The sequence below is a fragment of the Mixophyes fleayi genome, chromosome 1 (assembly GCF_038048845.1).
Source record: "Mixophyes fleayi isolate aMixFle1 chromosome 1, aMixFle1.hap1, whole genome shotgun sequence".
Classification (NCBI taxonomy): Eukaryota; Metazoa; Chordata; class Amphibia; order Anura; family Limnodynastidae; genus Mixophyes; species Mixophyes fleayi.
Genome location: NC_134402.1, coordinates 251888505 through 251902715, shown reverse-complemented (window position 1 = coordinate 251902715; position 14211 = coordinate 251888505).

Genomic DNA, 14211 nt, shown 5'->3' with positions numbered 1-14211 from the left:
CGTTAATATCTCACGGGACACCATACAACAATGAGCTTTGCAAAATGTACTGTAATTATTATTAATCTGGAACAGAGGTGGGCCTATGTGCTTTAAATGCCAGGGCTGATTTTTAGTCTTAGTCCAGCCCTGGTGTGTGTGCATCATTTACATGGGAAGAGGGCAAGCTGGCAGAGGCAGTGTGATGCTCTGGGCAATGTTCTGCTTGGAAACCTTCTATCTGGGCATTTATGTGGATGTTACTTTGACATATACCACCTACCTAAACATTGTTGCAGACCAAGTACACTATCATGACAACATTATTCCCTGATGGCAGTAGCCTCTTTCAGCAGGATAATGTACCCTGCCACACAGCAAAAAATGGTCAGCAATGGTTTAAAGAACATGACAAAAAAATCAAGGTGTTGACTTAGCCTCCAAATTCCCCAGATCTCAATCCAATCAAGCATCTGTGGGATGTGCTGGGAAAAAATGTCAGAGCCATGGAGGCCCCACCTCACAATTTACAGGACTTAAATAATCTGCTGCTAATATCTTGGTGCTAACAGATACCACAGGACACCTTCAGAGGCCTTGGGAGTCCTTGTCTCAACGGGTCAGAGCTTAGAACCTACACAATATTAGGCAGGTGGTTGAATGTTGTGGCTGATCAATGTATATAGGTTAGAAGTAACATACAGACATACATACATACATACATACATACATACATACATACATACATACATACATTTTAACATTGTAGCAATGTTAGGGCACTACCATACATAATTGTAAAGTTGCATAGGAACACACTATAAAAACTGGTAAAAATTATCTTCAAGTAACGGGACAGTATCCTTGCACTCCATGTGTTTTGGGACAACAGCTTCAGTGCACAAATAAAAATTATATCTATGCAATAAATGGATATGTATTTCAAAAACCAAGTAATATGTAGACTTTTTATTCGTGAATAACAATAATGACATCTTTCAAACTATGGTTAAGCCTAAATATAAATGTTGGTGCTAGTATTAACATCATGCTCAAATAATGTGTGCTTTCACAGAGTGATCACAATGTAGCATCTTAGTATTTTGCCAGGACAATACTAATTTAAGATATAGAAGGATAATTTGAAATATTATTTAAATATTTGAAAACATATACTTGGAATGGACATAACCATATTTTAATATGTCCAGAAAAAGTCACGGTGTTCTTTCACTACTGTCTGATTAATCACTTACCTTTAAGTACTGACTATTGTGAAAAATGACAGTACCTAACCATTAAAGAAAACTGTGAACGGATAAGCTTTCAACAGACTTCATGTTTTCATATTTCATCTTCAAACCTATAAAAAAAGAATTGATTTTCTTGTGTGGTGCATCTCGTAGACATGAAACGTTATTTACCCCAAAAAAGGAAAATACAGTTGATAACCTAATCTCATGTTCTTTCCTATTTTGATCTATATATGAGTTTGCTGAAGCTTGAACTGTGGCATTGAAAAATATAGCTGTCTTAATATTGATCAGTTACTACGTTTACAAGTTCCATGCATATTAAAATAACTGTGTCTGTTCTTCTATTTAAACTGACACTTAAAATATTTTTTTTTATTTACACTGTAATTAGTTAACAAATTAAATGAATTTTTGATAATAAAGTTGTTTTAAATGGGCTAAAGTTGGATATTCATATTAAATAATGCATTTTCAATTTGTATACAAAGGCAGATGTAACTGCCAACATGGGAAAATTGTACCATGGGAATACAGTAAATGGAGACACAACACAATATAACATAACATAGCACAGCACAGCACAGCACAAAATAATAAATTAAATAAAAATGGCCATATCATTAAAACAATGCTGATTAAATTAATTACTACAGAGAATTGCATGCTTATAAAGTGTTCCCAAAGTATTGCATAATAAGAAGATTATCACTTATAAAATCTAAAGAAAGGAACTTTGTTTCAGTGTGAAATCACTGAAGAGAGCAAGAAGCTGTGTCACTGAGGGCCAGCCATCTCTGAAATTGAAACAGGTCAAGAGAATGCTTGTGTTTACATCAGTCTGCAAAGGTTTGGTTCTGTCAAATTTGGATAGTGGAGAATGGACATCCTGTCTATACACTTCAAGGTACAGTTCTGATTCCTTGTTGTTTCCAAAGATTAGGAAGACAGGGTTTTAAGACAAACTTATTTTATTTTTAAATAGATTAGAAAGTGAGTGGTCTTATTTAAGGGGATCATACCCCTTATTGAAAGCAACAAAACTCTAGCACTGCAATACAGATTTATTCAACTATTTTCCAAGTGTCCATACCAGACATTTGTTTTTGAGCAAACAGGTAGAAGGGTGTAAGAAACTCATGATTGCACAAAGGCAGAAGAGTGAAAGGAACTCACGATTGCATATGCATAGCAGACTATCAGGAACTCAGGATTAAACTTGGGTAGTAGAATGTCAGAAGCACATGGGTAGGAGAATGTCAGGAATTCAGTATTGCACACTGATAGCAGAGTGCCAGTAATTCACAGTTGCTCACAGATAGTTGAGTGTCAGGAACTCACTATTGCATGCTGATAGCAGGGTGGCAGGAACCTGGGATTGCACACTGGTATTAGGATGTCAGGAATTCAAGAAAGCACACTGGGAACTGGGTGTCAGGAACTCAGGTTAGCACACTGTTATTAGGGTGTCAGGGACTCAAGATAGCAGTATCACCATACTTGGAACTCAGAATAGTAGGATTAAGACAAGAACCTAATCGCAGGAAATGTAACTGAGTAAAAGCATAAGCCACCATTGATCTGGACATGATTGCAGGGAGAGCCAGAGTTTTAAAAGGCCTGGTAAAAAGTGTGGCTCATTAACTGCTAGGGAATACAGCAAGAATGATTAACTACTGCATTTCTGAAAAGCAGAAATCCAAGATACAGCAGCACTTTTGGATGGAGTATGGTATTCTATATACAAAGTCTACAGTCAGCAGGAACAAGAGCTTTAAGATCTGACATTATTAACTGCTTTCCTTGGTGAATTTCAAGTTCGACAATACAAAGTTCTTATGTTTATAATTGGATAAAAAGGTTGTTGGAACATAGGAATCATGCATAAATAAAAGAAATGTAGGGGGCGTGACTTGACAGCTATACTGGCTGGGCGTGTCCTTCTTTTGATCTCCATTATCTGAGCGCTCATCGGTGGCCATTGGTGTTTTGCTGCCTCTTTTTTGACTATTTAGGACATGAAAGTATGCCCAGGTGGACCATACCTGGGCCTACTGTCTGGTGAAGCCTCGCTCTGGCGTGCCCTGCACCCTGACCACCTGCCCGGATCTCCTTCCTGCAGTGGCGGCTTCACCCGCAGTGCCGTCTTGACACCATCTGTCTCCCTCAATGTTTGGCACTCCAAGCGGCCGATGGGGTCACGATAGGACGCGACCAAGCTCGCAGCCTAACCCCCCTGGACAACCCCACCGCTTGCCGGCTCCTCCTGGATTCTGCTCTGTTTCCTGAGATAGAATTAATTTTCTCATCTCGCTGAATGAATTCTGAATTATCTTTATGTTCAACTAAACTAATTTTCACTTCTTCTAACTCATCTGTTGTTTGTTTAATTTTCTTTTCCCTATATTTAATAAGAATCCTCATTAAATTAAAGGAACAATTATCCAAAGTCTTTTCCCACTCTTCTACTAGATCTGGGTCATCTAATATAGAGGGATTTTTTATAATCCTAAATACTCTCGGAATTTTACCCAAATCTATAGATTTTTGTAAAAAGACACTGTCCCACCAATGGATTTTCCAATTTAAAGCATTTCTGAATAATATGAGATTCCAATTCAGGAACCTCTACAGGATAAGTCAAATCTAATGAGGACATAAAATAATCTCTTCTAGAATATCTATTCTTAATACAGGCAAATTCAGCCATAATAGAAGCAGCCCGAAAAAGACCAAAAACAATGGAAACCAAACTATAATATAGATATTCAGTGGCTAAAATATTAGGTTCTATTTATAACTTGGTGGAAATGAATGCGGCTGGACATGGGTATGGTCTACCCTGCAACAAAAATATAAAGAAAAAGAACCAGCGCAATTTAACCACTAGGAATTGGAGTGTGTGTTACATCAAACAATCAAACCGGCATGTGAGAGAAACATCCAGAAAGGTGATAGATAGAGAGTTAAAAATATATGTGAACTTCAACCCATATACATTAGTATTAAGATAAGAAACAAACAGTGTGAAAATATTCTACTTGCAATTATTAGCATTAGGATATATATGCCTAAAGGTTTATGATGAACATTCTAACATCGGGTCCTACTTGTCTAAGCCCCCTGTTTGTGGCTTATTATATCGGAATATCATCATAATATTGATGCTACTTAGGTGATTGTTCTATTCTTTGGTATGATCACATTTGGACACACTGTTTATACCACTATTACTGCATTGTGATATACACATCAGGTGTTCTCTGTGGAAGATAAAGTGTGGTAGGAGCAAAGTTTTCTTTTGGATTTCTCTGCTTGGGCTTTGAAGACGACTTACTTTGCTTGACTATACATCACAAATCAACCTTCTCCAATCCTTCCACCTAAGCTTCATCTACCACATTTATTTTAATGAAAAGAGTGATACTTAATTGTAGAAGATTGAACCCCCCTTATAGGTTGATGTTCATTATGTGGATCATTGAGGTGCACTTGTGCAAAAAATGGTTTTGTGGACAGTTTTAAGTGTGCTTCATAGGTGAGGTCTAGTGTTAGTCAAGTACATGTTCAAACTATTGACTTCATCCATCCATTATGTAAGGGAAAAAGTTGGCATTACAAAAAGTTTTTTGTATTCGGGATAGTTTATAATTCTAACATGGGTGGAGGCTCTCCCAGCTAAAGCCTTACCTTTAGTTGCAAATTTTGCTGGTCCCCTTCTTTTTCAGCACATACTTCAACCTAATGTTTTGGGTTATTTCAGTTTTTTGTTCCTAGTTAAACCTTCCCCCGTATCCCCCAGTAGAACATTTCCCTGAATATTAACTCTAAGTAGATAAATGCTTCCTGTTGCCTGGCATTCCCTTGCACTTTCCATCTGTGCTCATTTCTTTCCAGACTTTTTACCTAAATGGTCAAATTTCTTTCTTTAAATGTTCTGTGTCTGATCTCCCCCAATAAAAATCACTTAGCTCTTACCTCCTTTTATAAATATAAATCTGATATTGTGTTGCGAGACACACACTTTTGGCTGCAGCTCCCCCTCTCTTTAAAGACAACCATTTTCCCACCTGCTAATGGCCCATCCAAGCTTCATGGACATGACAAGGTAAAATAAAGATCAAGATACTCCCAATTATGTGGTCTGACCATTTTCTGCTACTATGGACCTGGCAGTTGGCACACACACGTCTAAACCCTAGGACTTGGCGTTTGCCAAGTTAACAGTGCTAGAAGCTAAAACCTAAAAACTCTTAAAGAAGCTCTACTAGTGAATTGTCAAACTAATCGTCCTGTAGAAACTTCCATATTTAATTTTTGGTGCACTTTGAAGCGGTGATGAGGGGAAAAGCTTTCCAGACAGGTTCTAGACTAAAACAGGCTAACATGCATCTTTAAAGTGAGTTGGAAACTAAACTTAAAACTCTTGAATCCCAAAATAAATCTCACCGTTCTCACAATCTCTAAACTGAATTTGCAAAGGTGAGAAGCCAATTGCAAAAATTGCTTATGACACACACTCAAAATGCCTTGAATAGACTTAGACAGAAATCCTATGTGGCGAGCAACAGAGCTGGCAGGTTGTTAGCTAGGAAATTTACGGTGCAACAAGCTAAATATAGAATGAAACATCTCATTGATGAAAAGCTCCTTAAAGTACCTAAACCTCGTTATACAGCAAATATGTTTGCTAGATACTACACAAACTTATATAATTTGAAAGACAAAGGGGATACTCCACAGCCTCGGGATAGTGACATAGAACAATTCCTCCATGACCTATATCTGCCAATGCTAGATTTGGACACTAAATTGTCCCTTAATGCTTTGTGGTCGTAATCAGAAATCCAGGCACTAACTAAAGATCTCCCAAGAGATGAGGCCACTGGCACTGATGGCTACATATATGAACAACTTTTAAATGACATTTTAAATTGAACTGACTCCGATTCTAGAACAACTATTCAATGTAGGTACAGAGTGGGGGAGCTTTCTGGCAGAAATGCTGGAGTCCCAAAATGTAACTATATCTAAACTATGAAAAGAACCCACAAATTTTATGAACTATAGACTCATTTCTTTACTCAATAACGATGTCAAAATATACGCTAAATTTATAGCAATTAGACTTAACCTTATTATTCTGAAGTTGATACACCCTGACCCAGTGAGTTTTGTAAAGGAATATCTGAACTCTGATAATGCGAGATGTACTATTAACATAATTGAAAGCCTAGAAGAAGTTATTGGTGCTTTCTCTTGATGCAGAAAATGCATTTCGACAGATTACATTGGGATTATGTGAAACAGGTCTTACTTCGATTTGGCTTCCAAGATCAGATCATAGTGCAATTCAAGCCCTTTACACTGACTCCTCTGCCAAGGTATTCAGTAACGGCTTTTTATCAGATAGCTTCACAATCACTAATGGCAATAGACAAGGTTGTTCCCTTCCCCCCAACTTATTTTAAAATTCGCTATTGAACCATTAGCGGCAACAATTAGACTTTCCAATTCTTTCACTTGTGTTGTTTGAATCATTTTTTGCACAAAGTTTGCTGACAATGCTTTTGGTTACGGACCCGGAGACCTTGTTAAGTTAAATATCACAAAGCCAGATGCTCTCCATAGCAACATTCTTTAAGTAGAGGCTGAAATACCTTAGTATTTCCTTTCAATACTCATGGAAAAACTCTGCCTTATCTTACCTGGGAACACAAATTACACCAAATTACACCAAATTTAGACAATATTGATCTTGACTCCAATATTTTCCTTAAGACTACAATTTGCCAATCTTACGAAATCATGGATGTGCTATGAGCTGTCCTGGCTGGGTAGACTTGCTGCATTTCAAATGTCATTGTCAAAAAAATCTGATTTTTTGCATATTACCTTTCTTTTACCAAGGACACTTCTTAACAAACTTCTTTTCATTATGTGGTCTTACATCTGGAAATACAAACCCTCATGTCTAGCCCACTCCCAAATGTCCCTCCCTAAACAGTATGGTTGCTTAGCCTCCCAAACCTTAGTAAATATCAGGAAGCATCCCTCTTATCCCAACTATGAGATTGGTCCCTTTCCAACATTGAAATCATGAGTTGATTTGGAGAGAGCCCTTAACTCATTTTCTCTTCTGGAGGATTTTCTCTGTGTGCCCAAAGCCTGGAGATAATCTAGTGCTCTTTTACCTAAACTGACCAAAGGTCCATTAGTGGTCTGGGAGAGGGTGACAGCAGAAAATTTAGATATTGTCATCCATACTTAAAATCTGTCTTTAAAAGCACTGTTGAACCCTGAAAATAACATTGCCTCCTGGCAGGCCAATGGCATTAAAACTCTTAATTCTCTATTGAACTTGGGGGGATCTTCTTTGCTTTTTGCAACTGAGGGAACAGTTCCATCTTCCGGTCTGTGATTTTTATAATATCTTCAAATCAGTCACTGGATCATCTCCCTGCATAAACAGAGTTTATATTTACACCAACTCTTCACCATATTATTCACAAAATTGTATAAAAAGGAGACACTAAAGCGGGTTTCACATTCAGGTATAACTTTAAATCTCTAGTAGACACATCCCTGAAATCGGATTTCCAATTGCAATGGGAAGTAGATCTCCACATTTTTCTACAGAGCAATGGAAAACCATTTTTTAAAAATCTTACCGCATGTCCACGTACCTCAATCACACATAAATATTAATACAAATTATTAATAGGTTATATCTCTCACCTGCTAGACTCCACAAAATGTGACCCTTCCAGTCGAAATTTTGTTGGCGTTATTGTAATTCATGGGAGACATTATTCATATTTTTTGGAGCTGCCTGGTTATTAACATCTATGGAAACAGGTCTTTGACCTGATCAGCAAGTTACTAATCAAATATTTCCTTCCTCTTCTGAATTTTTGCACCTACATCATTACCCCTTAAGTCCCAATCAGCACTAGATAAGTGATATTTTAATCACCACTAGGCCAACTATATCTCAATCCTGGAAATTCCCTATACCATCCCTCTTCATAAAGTTATCTCCAAGGTTCAATTTAATTTTGAGATGGAAACACTTGGAGTACCATACTCTACCGCAACATCTTCCCCATTAATGAAATTATTTGACTGGTATGTGTACTTTGCTGAAGATGACAGATCCCTTTAAGTCAGACCTAGTCCTGCCATACTACAATCATCTCCAAATGTCATAGAATTCCCCCAACCCACTCAGGCTTCAATCTCTATAAGTGTACAGTAGCACCTTTAGTATCATGCTATTATCATTTGCCATTTTATGCTTCACATTTGCAACTAAGAATATATTATTGTGTTCTTGTACCACTATGCACCCCCTCCTCCCTTCCTTATTGTTTACCTGTACTGCAGCCCCTTCCTTTTTACTTTCTGTAGCCCACATATTTGTTACAAATTTAAGAAAAATGATTGATGCTAGAAATGTAATATTATGATTACCCAAACGTATTCACATTGTATTTGCTTTCAAATACTACATATATTTAATATATTCAAGTGCTCTCGCACTGGTCAATTCTATATTAGAGGCAAAGAAAAGAGAAAATAACTACTTTTGATATGAGTCACTCATAGGGTATTAATATAAGGTGTATTGTTAGGGATCAGCTGATGAGTCTAATATCAGGCTTAATGACCAACCTAGACAAACATCATCATCATTGTGTATCATTCAGCTAATAACAGGTCTATATTTCTCTGTATCTAGGTCTACCTCAGTTGCAGTTATGAGAACAAGCCCTAACTGTACTCGACCTATGCCTGTCTGACTTCCCCTGCTCTGCCTCTACCATCATAAGTAGGTGCTTGTCAGGATACTGAGGCTATCTGCTGAGTATGATGCTACCCTGTCTGGAGGTGCGGGAAATAAAATGCCCCTGGTCTTCACTAGGGCCTCCCGCAAGGGAGTTTGGATTTAGCTGTGAGGGACATGCAGGTCCCGATCCTCCAGGAGGGCACTGAGCGAGATAGAATGAAGTAATCAGGTGGTCTGGAAAGCTGAGGTCAAACCGTGCGGACAGTGTAGTACACAGAGGGGATCCAGTGGAACAGTCAGCCAAGCCGAAGTCAGATCCGAGGGATGATCCAGAGAAGCCGAGTCAGGAACCATGGAGTCAAGCAGGAGAAACAGAACCATAAGTGCCTGGAGCTAGGGGACCTAATACTCTGGCACCCTAGTGGTGCCAGAGCCTTCTTTAAATAGAAGCTGAGGAGGAAATACTAGATTGGCGGGGCTGACGTCAGCAGCCGCCGCCATAAGCCAGATAGTGTCCCGTTGCCTAACAACAGGACACGCCTGCGCAGAATACACTGCCGGCTAGCCGGGTCTAGCATGTCTGGTTGCCAGGCTACCAGACATGACCTCTGGAGGTAGTGAAGGCCTCCATCCCTGTGTGGATGGGAAGGCACAGTGACGGCGCCTGACAGTGCTAGTGTAAGATTCAAGATGTGCATACTAACTTATGTGTATGTTTATTTGGTGCATATGCGCAGTACAGAAATGCATATTTTACTCCAAAAAAATATATGTATGGCCATTTGTTCATAGTTCTGCCCCCGTCAAGCTGCACACAGGGGTTGTTAAGACACCAGGTGCTGAGTTAAGGTTATTGTTCTGACCATCCTCCACCCCCACCACCTCCCAGGTGGATCAGAACACCCTTCAAGGGTCTTACCAGAGTCAATGGTTGTTTAGAATTTCCCAAAACCCTGCCTTCTCCAGAGGTGCAGGAAGGCTTTCCTCCATTGAATGGGGTTGTTTAGCATTTGCTTTGCCCCACAACACATCAGAAGAGGACAGGATGAGCCTTCCTCCCATTGTCAGTGGGGCGTTTAGTCGAGATGCTGATCAAACCAGCTCAGCTCAAAAATTTACCATGAATTCTTGGTAACTAAGAACTTTTTGATAGACTAAATTCAAACAAAGCAAACATATTCAAACATTTTTGAGCTTGTTGGAGTTTAAATGATAAATTGCATTCAAACTCTAACATTGTAATGTTCACTGCCATTTAAACTTGAACAGACATTTTATAGTTTATTTTAACTTAAACATTACACCGCAAATTCAGCTGTAGCAGTAGCAGTCTACCACAAAACAAGTTGCTCTATTATTAAGTATAACCCCAGTCCCACATTGCATCAGGTTGGGCCAGCTAGTTTTGTAAACAACACTTCGGGTCGGAAGCAGATGACGTAGATCCTAGTCCAGTGTTGGCTAACCTGTGACACTCCAGGTGTTGGGAAACTACAAGTCCCAGCATGTTTTGCTAATATATAGCAGCATATTGCTGGAAGGGTATGCTGGGACTTGTAGTTTCCCAACACCTGGAGTGTCACAGGTTAGCCAACACTGTCCTAGTCCTTCAAATTCCAAATATAAATCAGCCTTCAAGGCATTTATGATTTGAACTTACTTTACATGTATCTACTGTTTGGTTTGGGTTTGCTTAAAATGTAATACTTACAATATATAGACAAATAACCAACAAACCCATTTTCTTTTCAAAATAGTGTATCTAGTAAAACATACTGCAAATATACGGCATTGACATGCTCTGCGATGTAATCCTAAATGCGGTGCTTTGCTGGGCCGGATAGCTTCCAGTTGGTATGGTGAAGTCTCTGTACAATAAGCTCCACCAAAATCTTCACCTCTCGGTTGGAAAAATTAGGCTGCCTAAGCTTGGTGAAGAAAGATTGGATTTTCACAGGAGTCTCTTACTCAGAATTTCCTATCTTCCAAGTACAATGTATAGTGTAGATATAAAGATATACTGCCTGGATTATAAAATAGCAAAGGACACTTTTTGCCACTCGAACTTTATATAGCGTCTGCAGTGGCATATTCTCCTGCCATTTGTTGTGTGGGAATGCCCGGACATTCACACACCATTATTTGCCTTGGTACAGCCAACTATTGTTATTGAATAACAGATACTTCATTTGGGACTAATGAAAGGTAATCCGCCATTTTAGATATGTATGGAAGAGATCTGGCACTTACATACCTACACCCACACATGGCCTGAGAGCCAGTCAGTGAGGAAAATGTTGGAAAGTCTCATTCACTTGCAAACATGATGACAGCAAGCTTTACATGTGTCGATCTGAGGTCCTGTACATGTACAATGGACCATAAATAATGAGCAACATAATGCAGCCTACCGGGCTGCAAAGCTGTGCCTGTGGCTTATGGGTATGGCAGCAGTTGCACAATAGTTGGAGTGACCTACAGAGACGGCAACTCCAACTCCTTTCAGATCTAAAGGATGAAATTGCAAGGCTTAATTCACCATTAAAAAAAAATAATTTGAATAATCTAATTACAGTTTGATCTAATCCATGTAGTTATAGACCAGTGTAGGAGAGACAGTATTGTGATGGTAATGTGGCTAGTAATAACCATCATTGGACTAAGTACAAGGCCTGCTATGTAATAGCAATGTTTCAGTTTCAGTATGTTTTTACATTCACTTTAGGATACTAAAGTTTTAATAAACCTAACAGTATATCTATGTATATATGTATGCATGCCTAATGAACATACTAAAGTTATCAGCATCTGAAAATACTGGGGTGCAATGGATGGTTCTGTTAAACCCTACCTATACTGATAGCTGCCATAATCAGTTTAGTAATAATCATCATCATGCAGAAAACAGCAAATATAAATGTTGCTTTTAGAGCCTAAAGGCCTGTGCTAATTTGACAGTTGATCATTGGTTTATATATCAGTGGTGCTTATTTGAAGCATTAACATGACAGTTTGTGGTAACTGCATAATTATGTTAATTGGGATTATAATAAACTCATATTGTGTTTGTACTAATCTTGTTTTCTTTCTGTTCATAACCTTAAAAGAGACCTTTCATGTTCACAATAACATTGGTGATAACAAGTGGGAAAGTGGCAAAAGTAGGTTAATTGGTTATAATTAAAAAACTTGCTCTGACATGTGACCAGATAATGATCAGGGAACAGTGATGTGTACAAGCATTTCTTTGGCACTGTCTGAGTAATTGGGTGTGAACAAAACATGTTACATCCTGTAGGTGTTTTACATGTTATTAAAGAGTATTTTACAAGCTCTAAATTCACATAAAAAATCTACTTTGTATTCAGTAGCGCTTACACAAGATAGCCAACTAATTGAAATAAAGTTATCTTTTAGTTTAGAAGCTGTAAGCCAAAATGACCCTTTTATGATAAGCATATTGTATAACAACATAAAAAGCAAATCCATTTAAATTTCAGTATAACTTCTGAAGTATTTTATGGATCTTTGTAATAGTTAACACAATATTCACTTTGCACTTGATTTTTACGACTATAAAATGCAAAGTATCTTCAATCCTTTTGCAGCATTTCAGTTTTGAGAGTTAGTAGTTTTATAAGATTACTTTGCACAGACATGTTGAGCTAAAAATCATTATCATTTATTTGTTTATTTAAATAAAATTTTAGACATTTCTTAAGAGCTGTACAATATACTAAAATATAAACTGCAGATTAAGATCAATTGTCCAATCTTGTCTATAGCACTTATTAATGGTTTATGCTAAAGAAAGATCTGTGTTTATTTCATATATTATGTTATTATTTTTTTTTGGGGGGGGGGTTGAGGTCTTGGTGGGAATTAGCTACTTCTGCTGATGTATCTACTACTTGTTGCGACTCTGCCTATGTTTTGTATGTGGCAGCAGTACCTTTAATCCACCAGAGGTGCTGATGTTCTGCCCCTGAGCTTTGCACCATGCCTGTAGGGGTTAACCTCCTTGCCTATTTAGAAAGGCGAGAAAGAAAGTCTTGACCTAAGAAGCACTCCAGGTGTAAAGTAAATAAACATTTAATACTAATATTTTAATGGTATGCGTTAAAAAAGTGTATGTCAGTATACAACTGATTAAAAAAGCGAAGTATTTAAAAGTAATAGTGTTGAAAAAAATAGAATTAAAAATAGTGTCAATTCCATGACTAAGCTCTCAAGCGAAACGTACGTCGGGCCGGCGTCACAATAGGTGACGTCAAACCCGGAAGTGGGCGGAGCCAATCGCGGCGCTGTGCCTTTCTATCTAACTACTCACTACTAGGGGGAATCTCTCTGTTTATGAAATAAAATAAATAACACAATTCTCAGTGCGGTATCTTGCCGCTGAACCGAATTACTTACCTTTAAAGTAAATCCTTCTGCTCACAAGCGCATAGTAACAACAATTATGGCGCTTTATCGTTGTAAGGAATAACTTATTTTCAGAGTAGATACCTTTCTCTCTACAAGCGTATACCAAATTTAAGTACAGTGACTTATTACTATACTTTATAACCTATTACCAGGGGAATCCCTTTGCCTATAAACCCACAATAACAACACTGAATAAGGTACCTTGTCGCCGCACTGTGTAGCCTTGTGGCAAGGCAGCAATATAGGATGTATGAATGAGTGGTTTCACTGTATTACACTGTTTCCTATTAGGGTGAATCCCTTTGGTTATAAATTCTTTTGGTTATAAGCGCACTATCATAACATAAATAAGGCGCTTTTGTCACTACACTGTACAGTTTATTGGTAAGGTAACAATATTAACCGCAAACATGAGTGGTCTCCCTGAAGTTATGCCATTAGGGAATAAGTAAAGCCACGTTATATATGTTCTGTTTATCTGGGAATATCTAGCGATTCAGCTTCTGACTTTGGTTAGGACCCTGATTTATTAATAACAGAGGGACATTCTCCAGTGAGTCAAGATCATAGGGAGGAAGTTTACGTTCCACTGCCATCTAGAGTCTACATGAATACAACAGGAATAGGGTTTTGGTGAATGTAACATAGTTACCATACTATAGGACCTTATAATCATTCTCCTTGGCTATTTCTCACCTTATCTATTGTGTATATACATGTGGAAGGAATTTCTATTTGGCAGATCTTCCCCTATTATCAGTA